Source organism: Oncorhynchus kisutch, linkage group LG6, assembly GCF_002021735.2.
Source record: "Oncorhynchus kisutch isolate 150728-3 linkage group LG6, Okis_V2, whole genome shotgun sequence".
NCBI classification, from domain to species: domain Eukaryota; kingdom Metazoa; phylum Chordata; class Actinopteri; order Salmoniformes; family Salmonidae; genus Oncorhynchus; species Oncorhynchus kisutch.
In genome coordinates, this window is record NC_034179.2 from 59,399,522 (window position 1) to 59,414,717 (window position 15,196).

Here is a 15,196-nt window from a genome sequence, read left to right on the forward strand (position 1 = left end):
AACATTATTAAACTAAATAATGGGGGTGTACAAAACATTAAGAACACTTTCCATGACAGACTGACCAGGTGAATCCAGGTGAAAGCTATGATCCCTTATTGATGTCACCTCAAAGAAGGATTTTTAAGCCTTGACATGGCTTGTGTCATTCAGAGGGAGAATGGGCAAGACACAAGATTTAAGAGCCTTTAAACGAGGTATGGCAGTAGGTGCACTGGTTTGAGTGTGTCAAGAACGGCAATGCTGCTGGGTTTTTCACACTCAACAGTTTCCCGTGTGTATCAACAATGGTCCACCACCCAAAAGACATCCAGCCAACTTGACACAAGCATTAGTCAACATGGGCCAGTAACCCTGTGGAACGCTTTCGACACCTTGTAGAGTCCATGCCCTTGATGAATTGAGGCTGATCTGAGGGCAAAATGGGGTGAAACTCAATATCAGGAAGGTGATGGGGTCAACTTTGGGGTCATGCTAGGGGCTGCACTCAATGATTGATGTTATTATAATAATTGATTATGCTCATGTTGTATTAATAGAAGGGGAAGGGCTATAAGAAACCCTCCCTCACTACATCTAGGGTCCTGGACTACAGATAAGCAATATATATATATATATATATATATATAGATATAGATATATATAAGCAATATACATTCATTATAAGGTTTAATACTGTTTCTAGTCTCTGCCTCTTATAAGAAACGGTCTGAGAGATGTGTGAGTTATTGCAGTCAAAACAGGGTGTCTGTGAGAAAGCGCCTCAAGGCTAAAAGAGATTCATAGACACAGAACCCTGCAATGGAGTGAAAGAAATAAGAGACAAGTCAGACATACCACTATAAAGCAACTTGGAGAGTGGAAAAATACTGCTGAGCCCTTAGAAAACACTGGAACTATTGTTCTCTCCTGCAAGTTTGTAAAACTGTCTATGCATGGGTTTGGTCTCATGCGTAGAAGGTGTTGACGTAGGCAGTTACATCACTAGGGGTTGACTGCAAGCATATTAAAAGCAACTTGGACTTTTCCTATTTTTCAGAACTCGGGAGAGACATCAGTTGTATGTTTGATCGTTGACTTCTGTCTACAGCTGTATTTTGATTCAAATTGTTATGATTTATAAGTGCACATTTTGAGTATTCCCTATTTGTTAAGTAAATAACGGAGCCCAGAAAAGTGGAACCAACAAAGGTGTTCCTAATGTTTTGTACAGAGTGTACTGTATGTCACCCTAATCAAGGTGAAGATTACATCATACATTTCGTGCATCTAATGGTAATGTCCGCAATAGAAGCCACTTGTGGATTTGGCAGCTCTAACGCAGTTACACCTCTGACACAGCCTAAATGAAAGCAATGCGCTTGATGGCTAACGCAGGTTCCCGCTGATCTGATTGAATCCTGGCCTAAGTTTATATCTTAAAAAATAAATTACGTACACCACTGGTCAAAGGTTTTACAACACCTACTCATTCAAGGGTTTTTCTTTATTTGTACTATTTTCTACATTGTAGAATAATAGTGAAGACAGGAAAACTATGAAATAACACATATGGAATCACGTAGCAACCAAAAAAAAGTGTTAAATAAATCTAAATGTATTTTATATTTGAGATTCTTCAAATAGCCACCCTTTGCCTTGATGACAGCTTTTCACACTCTTGGCATTCTCTCAACCAGATTCATGAGGTAGTCACCTGGAATGCATTTACAAATGTGCCTTCTCAAAAGTTAATTTGTGAAATGTCTTTCCTTCTTAATGCGTTTGAGCCTAACAGTTGTGTTGTGACAAGGTAGGGGGTATACAGAATATAGCCTTATTTGGTAAAATACCAAGTACATTTTATGGCAAGAACAGCTCAAATAAGCAAAGAGAAACGACAGTCCATCATTACTTTAAGTCATGAAGGTCAGTCAATATGGAACATTTCAAGAACTTTGAAAGTTTCTTCAAGTGCAGTCGCAAAAACTATCAAGCGCTATGATGAAACTGGCTCTCATGAGGACTGCCATAGGAATGGAAGACCCAGAGTTACCTCTACTGCAGAGGACAAGTTCATTAGAGTAACCAGCCTTAGAAATTGCAGCCCAAATAAATGCTTCATAGAGTTCAAGTAACATCAAGGAGACTGTGTTCAGAGGAGACTGTGTGAATCAGGCCTTCATGGTCAAATTGCTGCAAGGAACCACTACTGAAGGACACCATTAAGGAGAAGAGACTTGCTTGTGCCAAGAAACAATGAAGCAATGAACATTGTGCCAAGAAGCAATGAAGCAATGAACATTAGACTGGTGGACATTTGTCCCTTGCTCTGGAGTCCAAATTTGAGATTTTTGGTTCTGACCGCCATGTCTTCGTGAGACGAACGGATGATTTCTGCATGGGTATTTCCGTTAAGCATGGAGGAGGTGTTATGGTGTGGGGGTGCTTTGCTGGTGACAGTCTGTGATATATTTAGAATTCAAGGCACACTTAACGAGCATGGCTACCACAGCATTCTGCAGCGATACGCCATCCCATCTGGTTTGTGCTTAGTGGGACTATCATTTGTTTTTCAACAGGACAATGACCCAACACACCTCCAGACTGTGTAAGGGCTATTTTACCAAGAAGTTGAGTGATGGAGTGCTGCATAAGATGACCTGGCCTACACAATCCCCCGACGGCAACCCATTTGAGATGATTTGGGTCGGACAGCAGCATGAAGGAAAAGCAGCCAACGAGTGTTCAGCATATGTGTGAGCTCCTTCAAGACTGTTGGAAAAGCATTCCAGGTGAAGCTGGTTGAGATAATGCCAAGATTGTGCAAAGCTGTCAGCAAGGGTGGCTACTTTGAAGAATCTAAAATCTAAAATATATTTTGATTTGAACACTTTTTGGTTACTACATGATTGTTATATATGTTATTATATGTTATTTCATCGTTTTCATGTCTTCACTATTATTCTTCAATGTCAGAAAATAATAAAAATAAATTAAAACCCTTGAATGAGCAGGTGTTCTAAAACTTTTGACCGGTAGTGTATGCCTAGCCATTTCTGAGAACCATAACTTCGGAAGCCATTGACCAATTTATGAAGGTTGATATTGCAAGTAATATAAATTGGAACTAGCAAAAAAGTTATATTTTTTCATATCTAATAAGCTTATTAACTAGGATCTAGTATGAGAAGTCAAACAGAGCTACTGTAGAACGTAGAGTTAGTACTATAACTTCTGTTCCCAGGAGGAAGGAAAACGAGGTACAACATACTATGAGGAGTCACACTCTCGTGACTTCGGTTGAAGGATCTGAAGTCAAACTTGACAAGGCCAATGAAATCCACGTGAAATTCAATGTGACCTTTGAGCCACGGTCATCTTGTTTATGCACTCTGGACATGCTTTAGTAGTATCCAACTTGCTAACTACCATCAGGTCTTATTAGCCTGGTACTCAGGGCTCTATTGTCCCTTTAACCACTCTGACATCAATACAGATGCAATCAAAAATCACATCAAACACTTTATCATAACAGTAGGCCTATTGTACTTTTTAAAAAACTCACCTCACTGTGATGAATTTGAATAAAGAATTTCAACAGCAAAGCCTAACACAAGAAACAGACAGCGCTTTCTAAGGTGATGATTAATTCAAAACACCCATACCATATTTGAGCTTATGCATATGATTGAGCCCAAGCCTGAAAGAAAAACCTGAATTAAAATTGTGCCATCATATAATACACAGTCTACCGCATATTAAGCATGGCAGAAAAACATAAAACAAAACTGATTTAAAATATCTTTGTTCTAGCATTTGAGTGAGGACTGTATTATTATGCATAGTGGGTGGACTGGATACCTTATGCTAGGCTCCAAAATGTATATCCATGAGTTAGGGAGAGAAGGTATACCCCTAGGCAATGTTGTTGGTTCATTGATTATGCAGGGCTAATTACAGTTAGCCTACAATTAGTGAGTTTGTATTTAATTTTGAATAGCCTAATAATAGGGATTTTTTTTCTCATAATTAATTGGGTGACACGTTACCTTGAGCAATACAGAATATCTCACTACCATGCATTTACATCTCTTCCTCTCTGTCCATTATTCCTTGCTCGGGCCGCAGATGGGCTGTCAACAGTTTAGTGATATGTTTATTTTTTTATATTTTTTTATTAAAAATTATAATTTTTATAATCTTATAATTTATCTTATAAATTATAATCTTTTTCTCCCCAATTTCGTGCTATCCAATTGTTTAGTAGCTATTATCTTGTCTCATCGCTACAACTCCCGTACGGGCTCGGGAGAGACGAAGGTCGAAAGCCATGCGTCCCCTGAAACACAACCCAACCAAGCCGCACTGCTTCTTAACACAGCGCGCATCCAACCCGGAAGCCAGCCGCACCAATGCGTCGGAGGAAACACTGTGCACCTGGCAACCTGGTTAGCGCATGCTGCGCCTGGCCCGCCACAGGAGTCGCTAGTGCGCGATGAGACAAGGATATCCCAAGGATAAAACCTCCCTAACCCGGACGACGCTAGGTTAGGGACCTCGCGGTCGCGGGCGGCTGCGACAGAGCCTGGGCCAGAGTCTCTGGTGGCACAGCTAGCGCTGCGATGCAGTGCCCTAGACCACTGGGCCACCCGGGAAGCCGAAATATGTTATAATATTCCTGAACAGATTTCACTTGGTTTCCAAAATTAAGCACTGGGTAGCTGCAGAAACAAGGTTGATGAGCCCATGGCATTCAGAGTTTGGGCGTAATATCACCTGTCAGGCAGCGAGAGCATGCTCCTCAATCAGTGGTTGATGCATGAAGTGAAATAAGTGTTCTTATTATTTACTTCTCAAAGCACATGCTCTGCTATAAAACGAAGTAGCCTACAAAACGGATTGGCGGGAAAGCCTGTGGCCTCCATTCGCTACTCTAGTGCATACAGATGACTTATTTTCCCCTGCCTCTATTCCAGCCCATGGGCCATTCTAAATCGAAACAAATTTTACATATTAGTAAAGACAAGATTAAATTGAGACTGGTATTTTTTCGCTACTTTCTCAAATCATCAATAGCCTATAGTCACACTATGCAGCCCACATACCCTGTATGTTATGATTTCAAAGACATTCTATGTTTTGTATCATTCACAACAAAAGTTGCCAAATAACTCTAAATCTAGCATACAGGACCTGTTTCAAATGATTTGATTTTATGCTCAACAACTTTACTCGCTCCATAATGGGAAAATATCCTTTCTATTTTATTCAGTTCAATTATATTCTTCTTCTTCCAAAAAATAAACATCCCTTTTTCAGGACCCTGTCTTTCAAAGATAATTTGTAAATATCCAAATAACTTCACAGATCTTCATAGTAAAGTGTTTAAACACTGTTTCCCATGCTTGTTCAATGAACCATAAACAATTCATGAACATGCACCTGTGGAACGGTCGTTAAGACACTAACAGCTTACAGACGGTAGGCAATTAAGGTCACAGCTATGAACAATTAGGACACTAAAGAGGCCTTTCTACTGACTCTGAAAAACACCAAAAGAAAAAGATGCCCAGGGTCAATGCTCATCTGCATGAACGTGCCTTAGGCATGCTGCAAGGAGGCATGAGGGCTGCAGATGTGGCCAGGGCAATAAATTGCAATGTCCGTATTGTGAGACGCATAAGACAGCGCTACAGGGAGACAGGACGGACAGCTGATCGTCCTCGCAGTGGCAGACCACGTGTAACAACACCTGCACAGGATCGGTACATTCGATCATCTCACCTGTGGGATAGGTGTAGGATGGCAACAACAACTGCCCGAGTTACACCAGGATCGCACAATCCCTCCATCAGTGCTCAAACAGTCCGCAATAGGCTGAGAGAGGCTGGACTGAGGGCTTGTGGGCCTGTTGTATGGCAGGTCCTCACCAGTCATCACCAGCAACAACGTCGCCTATGGGCACAAACCCACTGTCGCTGGACCAGACAGGACTGGCAAAAGGTGCTCTTCACTGATGAGTCACAGTTTTGTCTCACCAGGGGTGATGGTTGAATTCGCATTTATTGTCGAAGGAATGAGCGTTACACTGAGGCCTGTACTCTGGAGCGCAATCGATTTGGAGGTGGAGGGTCCGTCAAGGTCTGGGGCGGTGTGTCACAGCATCATCGGACTGAGCTTGTTGTCATTGCAGGCAATCTCAACGCTGTGCATTACAGGGAAGACGTCCTCCTCACTCATGTGGTACCCTTCCTGCAGGCTCATCCTGACATGACCCTGCAGCATGACAATGCCACCAGCCATACTGCTCATTCTGTATGTGATTTCCTGCAAGGCAGGAATGTCAGTGTTCTGCCATGGCCAGCGAAGAGCCCGGATCTCAATCCCAATGAGCACATCTGTTGGATCGGAGGGTGAGGGCTAGGACTATTCCCCCCAGAAATGTACGGGAACTTGCAGATGCTTTGGTGGAAGAATGAGGTAACATCTCACAGCAAGAACTGGCAAATCTGGTGCAATCCATGAGGAGGAGATGCACTGCAGTACTTAATGCAGCTGGTGTCCACACCAGATACTGACTGTTACTTTTGATTTTGACCCTCCCTTTGTTCAAGGACACATTATTCCATTTATGTTAGTCACGTGTCTGTGGAACTTGTTCAGTTTATGTCTCAGTTGTTGTGTCACGTTCTGACCTTAGTTCTTTTGTTATGTCTTTGTTTTAGTATGGTCATGGCGTGAGTTGGGTACCCACCCATCTATGTTAGTTTTTCTATGATTTGCTATTTCTGTTTTTGGCCTGGTATGGTACTCAATCAGAGGCAGCTGTCAATCGTTGTCCCTGATTGAGAACCATATTTAGGGAGCCTGTTTTCTATTGTGTTTCGTGGGTGATTGTTTTCTGTTGCGTGTCTGCACCAGCCAGAACTGTTTTCATGTCGTTTCTCTTTGGTATTTTTGTTATTTCCGTGTTCATTTTAATAAATATGGACACATACCACGCTGCACCTTGGTCCTCACCTTCTTCCACCAACAACAGCCGTTACATGTTGAATCTTGTTATGTTCATACAAATATTAACACATGTTAAGTTTGCTGGAAATAAATGCAGTTGACAGTGAGAGGACATTTTTTGTTGTTGCTGAGTTTATAAAATCTACAGCCTGTGGCATGGGGCATAGTAATATAACATACTGTCGGCCGACAGTAGACAAACTCATATTCTGAAATACATTTTCTTCATATCATGTTTCCATAGCCCTGACTAAAATAATAATGGCTCTATTGTGATGGTGTATATTAAATAGATGTATTATTATTTTTGTCAACGTAGGATGTTCCAAAGGCGCCCATCAGCCGTGTGGAGGCCTGGAGGCGCTAAACATGATTGTTCATTAATGGTCAATTATGAGACCAACAGTCTTTTGCATGGCAATAACCAGCTGACAAAATGGCATGACTGCCACAGCCCTAGTCATAACGTGACATTCCCTTTCAGTCAGTCTACTCCAGTACAACATATTATGGGGAAATAGAATCTGGCCCCATGCCAACCCAAAAGGATACTAAGTCCTGCAAGATACGGCAGTTTGGGTATTGCGCACATGGTGCTCTGCCTAGTGACTTTCCCCTGTCCCAGCTGTAAGCACACTGGGAGCAGTGACATCAAAGTGATAAAATCTCACAAAAGTCTGTGGTGATGCCCAATTCACCTCAGCACAAATGTCTCCTACAGTCAACCCTTCTGTGACAACGAGCCTTAATCAGTTAAGGTGGTAAGATGTGTCACGGTAATAGGCTGGCACCCAGTAGACCCAGCGAAAAGCTGTTATTATACCCACAAGTCATGTGTGCCGGTGCCACAGAACCTTACAAGGTGCTGTCTGTCCATTTTCCAGCTGGCAAAATATTCTGTCAAAGTGGAAGAATTTACATTTATAATATAATCATATAATTTAATTATTCAACCCCCTGAGTTAATACATGTTAGAATCACCTTGCCATAGATTTTCAAGCAAATGTAAGTCAAAACTAACTCGGCATTCACTGTCTTCTTGGTAAGCAAATCCAGTGTAGATTTGGCCTTGTGTTTTAGGTTATTGTCCTGCTGAAAGGTGAATTCATCTCCCAGTGTCTGTTCGAAAGCAGACTGAACCAAGTTTTACTTTAGGATTTTGCCTGTGCTTAGCTCCATTCTTTTTATTTTTTTTTATCTTTAAAAACTTCCCTGTCCATTATGATTACAATCACACCCATATCATGATACAGTCACCACTATAATTGAACATTTGGGGAGTGGTACTCAGTAATGTGTTGCATTGGATATGCCCCAAACATAACACTTTGTAGGACAAAGAGTTAATTGCTTTGTCACATGTAACGTTAGCTGGCTGGCTAGCTAGCTAGCTAACGTTATGCCTATTATCTGTGTAGTAATATTATTTGTATCTCAGAGCCATTTGCATTGCTAGTTATAGCCTAATGTTAGCTAGCTAACATTGAACCTGGTTGGTTAGCTACCTGCAGATTCATACAGGGTAGTACTATTATGAGTTGGGATAATGGTTTATTGCTTAGCTAGCTAGCTACATGTCTGAACACCTATGCAAGTAACCACTTCAATAGAATGTGCATGATGTTACTACCACAACTGTCGATAGACGTACTGTAGCTGGTAAAGTCGATCTGGCTATCTACTCCAATTTCAGAGTACTCTCTTCAGGTGTGCCAGAGCGCGGAATAACTGACAAATTAAAAAATGCTCAGCACCCGTTGAATATGGCTGGTGTCAGTAAACACTAAATATTGAATTAATTAAATCATAATTAATTAAAGTAATTAAATTGTTGCCAGCACATGGTTGCAATCACCAACGCTCTGGATAACATACAAACAGTCTAAGAGGCTCTGCTAGGGTGAGTAAAATGGTCAGTGAGCTGTTCTCTCATTTCTGTCTGGAAGTAGCTAGCCAACGTTAGCTTGGGTGCTTGACTATTGTTGTTATGTCAGAATGCTCGGATATACCCTACAGTCGTGGCCAAAAGTTTTGAGAATGACACAAATATTAATTTCCACAAAGTTTGCTGCTTCAGTGTCTTTAGATATTTTTGTCAGATGTTGCTATGGATTACTGAAGTATAATTACAAGCATTTCATAAGTGTCAAAGGCTTTTATTGACAATTACATGATGTTGATGCAAAAAGTCAATATTGGCAGTGTTGACCCTTCTTTATCAAGACCTCTGCAATCTACCCTGGCATGCTGTCAATTAACTTCTGGGACACATACTGACTGATGGCAGCCCAATTTTGCATAATCAATGCTTGGAGTTTGACAGAATTTGTGGGTTTTTGTTTGTCCACCCGCCTCTTGAGGATTGACCACAAGTTCCCAATGGGATTAAGGTCTGGGGAGTTTCCTGGCCATGGACCCAAAATATCAATGCTTTGTTCCCTGAGCCACTTAGTTATCACTTTTGTCTTATGGCAAGGTGCTCCATCATGCTGGAAAATGTATTTTTCATCACCAAACTGTTCCTGGATGGTTGGGAGAAGTTGCTCTCGGAGGATGTGTTGGTACCATTCTTTATTCATGTTATTAGGCAAAATTGTGAGTGAGCCCACTCCCTTGGCTGAGAAGCAACCTCACACATGAATGGCCTCAGGATGCTTTACTGTTGGCATGACACAGGACTGATGGTAGTGCTCACCTTGTCTTCTCCGGACAAGCTTTTTCCGGATGCCCCAAACAATCGGAAAGGGGATTCATCAGAGAAAATTACCCCAGTCGTCAGCAGTCCAATCCCTGTACCTTTTGCAGAATATCAGTCTTTCCCTGATATTTTTCCTGGAGAGAAGTGGCTTCATTTGCTGCCCTTCTTGACACCAGGCCATCCTTCAAAAGTCTTCGCCTCACTGTGCGTACAGATGCATTCACACCTGCCTGCTGCCATTCCTGAGCAAGCTCTGTACTGGTGGTGCCCCGATCCCGCAGCTGAATCAACTTTAGGAGAAGGTCCTGGCGCTTGCTGGACTTTCTTGGGCACCCTGAAACCTTCTTCACAACAATTGAACCACTCTCTTTGAAGTTCTTGATGAAACAATAAATGATTGATTTAGGTGCAATCTTACTGGCAGCAATATCCTGTGAAGCCCTTTTTGTGCAAAGCAATGATGACGGCACGTGTTTCCTTGCAGATAACCATGATTGACAGAGGAGGAACAATGATTCCAAGCACCTCCCTCCTTATGAAGCTTCCAGTCTGTTATTCAAACTCAGTCAGCATGACAGAGTGATCTCCATTCTTGTCCTCATCAACACTCGCACCTGTGTTAACGAGAGAATCACTGACATGATGTCAGCTGGTCCTTTTGTGGCAGGGCTGAAATGCAGTGGAAATATTTTTGGGGGATTCAGTTCATTTGCATGGCAAAGAGGGACTTTGCAATTAATTACAATTCATCTGATCACTCTTCATAACATTCTGGAGTATATGCAAATTGCCATCATACAAACTGAGGCAGCAGACTTTGTGAAAATTAATATTTGTGTCATTCTCAAAACTTTTGACCATGACTGTACTCTTCGGCCAGAGCATCCAGTGTGCGCTCGGAACGTTCAGAGAGCAATACGCTCTGAATTTACAAACTGACAATCTGACAAGGACTTAACGAAAGCCCAGCGCTCACTCTGACACTCCCCATTAAATTTACAAACAGACCCGTAGTATCATCCAGTCTTTCGTCTTGAAATCTTCGGTTGTTTAGTACATAGCCTCACATGTGAATCCTTAAAGAGATGGGTGGAGCTAAAGCTTAAGAGGGTGTGAAAGATGCTGAATGAGTGTAGACAAAGAAGAGCTCTCCAGTAGGTACCAAACATTCAAGGGTCATTTTCTCAAAAGTTACAAGATTATTAACTTTCAAAGCAGAATTAGTTTCCCATTGTTCCTCAACTGTAGAGTATGATTTATACTTTTCTAGCTCTGTCTCTACTTTTATCCAATGTAAAAAAAAAAAAAAAAAAATATTGCTACATAAGACCGAGTGGAGTCGGTCGTTCACATATGACCACTCTGTGGAAAGATGAGACGCTCACGAACACGGTGGTGTTCTCCGTTTTGCTCTACTACCCTCATAAGACCAGGGGACTCTTCTGAAGTCGATAACACCGACGTGCCAACTTCTGTATGTAGAGCACAAACTGTTTTGGATACGAACTAATATGACCCTACTGTGGAAAGGGGAAACTCTCACAAACACGATGGTGTTCTCCGTTGTCTGACTCGTCTGAAGGTAACCCAGTATGGAGGTAGTTTTGTGCCAACAAAAATAAAGGGGTTCAAATATATGTCCAAAAATCTAAAACATTTCCTGAGTTTTCTTATATTTCCTAGATACAGTGCCTTGCGAAAGTATTCGGCCCCCTTGAACTTTGCGACCTTTTGCCACATTTCAGGCTTCAAACATAAAGATATAAAACTGTATTTTTTTGTGAAGAATCAACAACAAGTGGGACACAAGCATGAAGTGGAACGACATTTATTGGATATTTCAAACTTCTTTAACAAATCAAAAACGGAAAAATTGGGCGTGCAAAATTATTCAGCCCCTTTACTTTCAGTGCAGCAAACTCTCTCCAGAAGTTCAGTGAGGATCTCTGAATGATCCAATGTTGACCTAAATGATTAATGATGATAAATACAATCCACCTGTGTGTAATCAAGTCTCCGTATAAATGCACCTGCACTGTGATAGTCTCAGAGGTCCGTTAAAAGCGCAGAGAGCATCATGAAGAACAAGGAACACACCAGGCAGTTCCGAGATACTGTTGTGAAGAAGTTTAAAGCCGGATTTGGATACAAAAAGATTTCCCAAGCTTTAAACATCCCAAGGAGCACTGTGCAAGCGATAATATTGAAATGGAAGGAGTATCAGACCACTGCAAATCTACCAAGACCTGGCCGTCCCTCTAAACTTTCAGCTCATACAAGGAGAAGACTGATCAGAGATGCAGCCAAGAGGCCCATGATCAATCTGGATGAACTGCAGAGATCTACAGCTGAGGTGGGAGACTCTGTCCATAGGACAACAATCAGTCGTATATTGCACAAATCTGGCCTTTATGTAAGAGTGGCAAGAAGAAAGCCATTTCTTAAAGATATCCATAAAAAGTGTTGCTTAAAGTTTGCCACAAGCCACCTGGGAGACACACCAAACATGTGGAAGAAGGTGCTCTGGTCAGATGAAACCAAAATTGAACTTTTTGGCAACAATGCAAAACGTTATGTTTGGCGTAAAAGCAACACAGCTCATCACCCTGACCACACCATCCCCACTGTCAAACATGGTGGTGGCAGCATCATGGTTTGGGCCTTCTTTTCTTCAGCAGGGACAGGGAAGATGGTTAAAATTGATGGGAAGATGGATGGAGCCAAATACAGGACCATTCTGGAAGAAAACCTGATGGAGTCTGCAAAAGACCTGAGACTGGGACGGAGATTTGTCTTCCAACAAGACAATGATCCAAAACATAAAGCAAAATCTACAATGGAATGGTTCAAAAATAAACATGTCCAGGTGTTAGAATGGCCAAGTCAAAGTCCAGACCTGAATCCAATCGAGAATCTGTGGAAAGAACTGAAAACTGCTGTTCACAAATGCTCTCCATCCAACCTCACTGAGCTCGAGCTGTTTTGCAAGGAGGAATGGGAAAAAATGTCAGTCTCTCGATGTGCAAAACTGATAGAGACATACCCCAAGTGACTTACAGCTGTAATCGCAGCAAAAGGTGGCGCTACAAAGTATTAACTTAAGGGGGCTGAATAATTTTGCACGCCCAATTTTTCAGTTTTTGATTTGTTAAAAAAGTTTGAAATATCCAATAAATGTCGTTGCACTTCATGATTGTGTCCCACTTGTTGTTGATTCTTCACAAAAAAATACAGTTTTATATTTTTATGTTTGAAGCCTGAAATGTGGCAAAAGGTCACAAAGTTCAAGGGGGCCGAATACTTTCGCAAGGCACTGTATAGGACAGACACTTCAAAACTTTATTCCTTATAAATGATTTTTTTTACTGGTCTTTTTTGCCATGTATGAATCCAATCAAATGTTATTTGTCACATTGCCTTAATCGACATCCACGGCGCCCGAAGAACAGTGGGTTAACTGCCTTGCTCAGGGGCAGAACGACAGATTTTTGCCTTGTCCACAATCATCTCCTTTGTCTTGGTCACATTGAGGGAGAGGTAGTTATCCTGGCACCACAAAGGGGATACCTAGTCAGTTGTACAACTGAATGCATTCAACTGAAATGTGTCGTCTGCATTTAACCCAACCCCTCTGAATAAGAGAGGTGCGGGGGGCTGCCTTAATCGACATCCACAGCGCCCAGGGAACAGTGGGTTGCTCGGGGGCAGAACGACAGATTTTTGCCTTGTCAGCTCAGGGATTCGGTCCAGCAACCTTCCGGTTACTGGCCCAACACTCCTACCCGCCAGGCTACCTGCCACACATGTAGGTAGAGTTAAAGTGACTATGCATAGATAATAAACAAAAAGTAGCAGCAGCGTAAAAGAGGGGGGGGGGCAATGCAAATAATCTGGGTAGCCGTTTGGTTAGCTGTTCAATAGTCTTATGGCTTGGGAATAGAAGCTCTTAAGAAGCCTTATTGACCTAGACTTGGCGCTCCAGTACCGCTTGCCGTGCGGTAGCAGAGAGAACAGTCTATGACTAGGGTGGCTGGACTCTGACAATTTTTAGGGCCTTCCTTTGACACTGCCTTGTATAGAGGTCCTGAATGGAAGGAAACTTGGCCGTACACACTACCCTCTGTAGTGCCTTGCGGTCGGAGGCCGAGCAGTTGCCATACCAGGCAGTGATGCAACCAGTTAGGATGCTCTCGATGGTGCAGCTGAGGATCTAAGGACCCATGCCAAATCTTTTCAGTCTCCTGAGGCAAATAGGCTTTGTCATGTCCTCTTAACAAATGTCTTGGTGTGTTTGGACCGGGATAGTTTGCTGGTGATGTGGACACCAAGGAACTTAAAGTTCTCAAACTGCTCCAGTACAGCCCCGTCGATGAGAATGGGGGCGTGCTCAGGCCTCCTTTTACTGTAGTTCACAATCATCTCATTTGTCTTGATCACATTGAGGGAGAGGAAGTTATCCTGGCATGACACAGCCAGGTCTCTGACCTCCTCCCTATAGGCGGTCTCATCAGTGTCGGTGATCAGGCTGTTGTGTCATCAGCAAACTTAATGATGGTGTTGGAGTTGTGCCTGGCCATGCAGTCATGAGTGAACAGGGAGTACAGGAAGGGACTGAGCACTTACCCCTGAGGGACTGATGCTCTCATGCATGCTTCAGTGTTGCTTGCCTCGAAGTAAGCACAGAGTAGGAGGGAGTTGGGACGGTTTTATGACTTAACAGCCGGTCATAAATAGTTTGCTGAGACTCTCCCTCTGGCTCCCTAGAGTGGGAAGACTGAAATCTATTTGTTACAGAGAGACTTTTCCCGCCAAAACCTTTTTTCTCTAAGATAATTAACTTTGGATCAGTATTCATAAAATAGGAATGTTACGAATGGTCCGGGGGATCTAAAGAATAATCCTGTGACATTGTTTATTATTTTGTGATCTGATTAAGGATGGTATAACAAAGTAACTAAGTTAGGAAGGAAACAAGTTAGGAAGGAAACATCTGTTTTATACAACATCTAAATGTTGTATAAAATAAATGATTTAGTATGAGAGTATTTTTTTAAAGATTTTCTAATGAGATAATTGTTTTTCATATGAGCTTTGCACAGTCAGTAGCCACGCCCAAGTGAGCTCAGAGTTTGTGTCAGCATGACGGAACGCCCACTTTGGCCAGAGTGTGTAGGAGAGTTTCTAGTCATTTGGTGATTTTCAGTAAACTATACTATTCTCTTTGAAGTAGAAGAAGAATCGATATCAGTTTAAATATTAGACGTGTAAGCAGAATGAAGGCTGAGCCCCTGTGAGTGTACAAAGCTGGATCAAGATCGAGTCAACTATTAGACATGTAAAAAAACAGAACGTAAGCAGAATCTGTGTGGATGAGGCAAGGTAGACCAACAAGACTTGACTGGTCTGGGCCATATCTGATCTTGTGAAGGCTACTGGACATGCACATGGGTTAATCATATACAGACAACATCGGCCTGAAATTGTGAAGACCTTTGGACAGG

General features: G+C 42.1%; 1 protein-coding gene across 1 annotated transcript in view; it reads right to left on the reverse strand.

Annotated features, from left to right (window-relative positions):
* Positions 1-15,196, reverse strand: part of asphd1 (aspartate beta-hydroxylase domain containing 1) — an 85,419-nt gene that overhangs the window by 1,694 nt on the left and 68,529 nt on the right. The gene's annotated exons all lie outside the window — the stretch shown is intronic.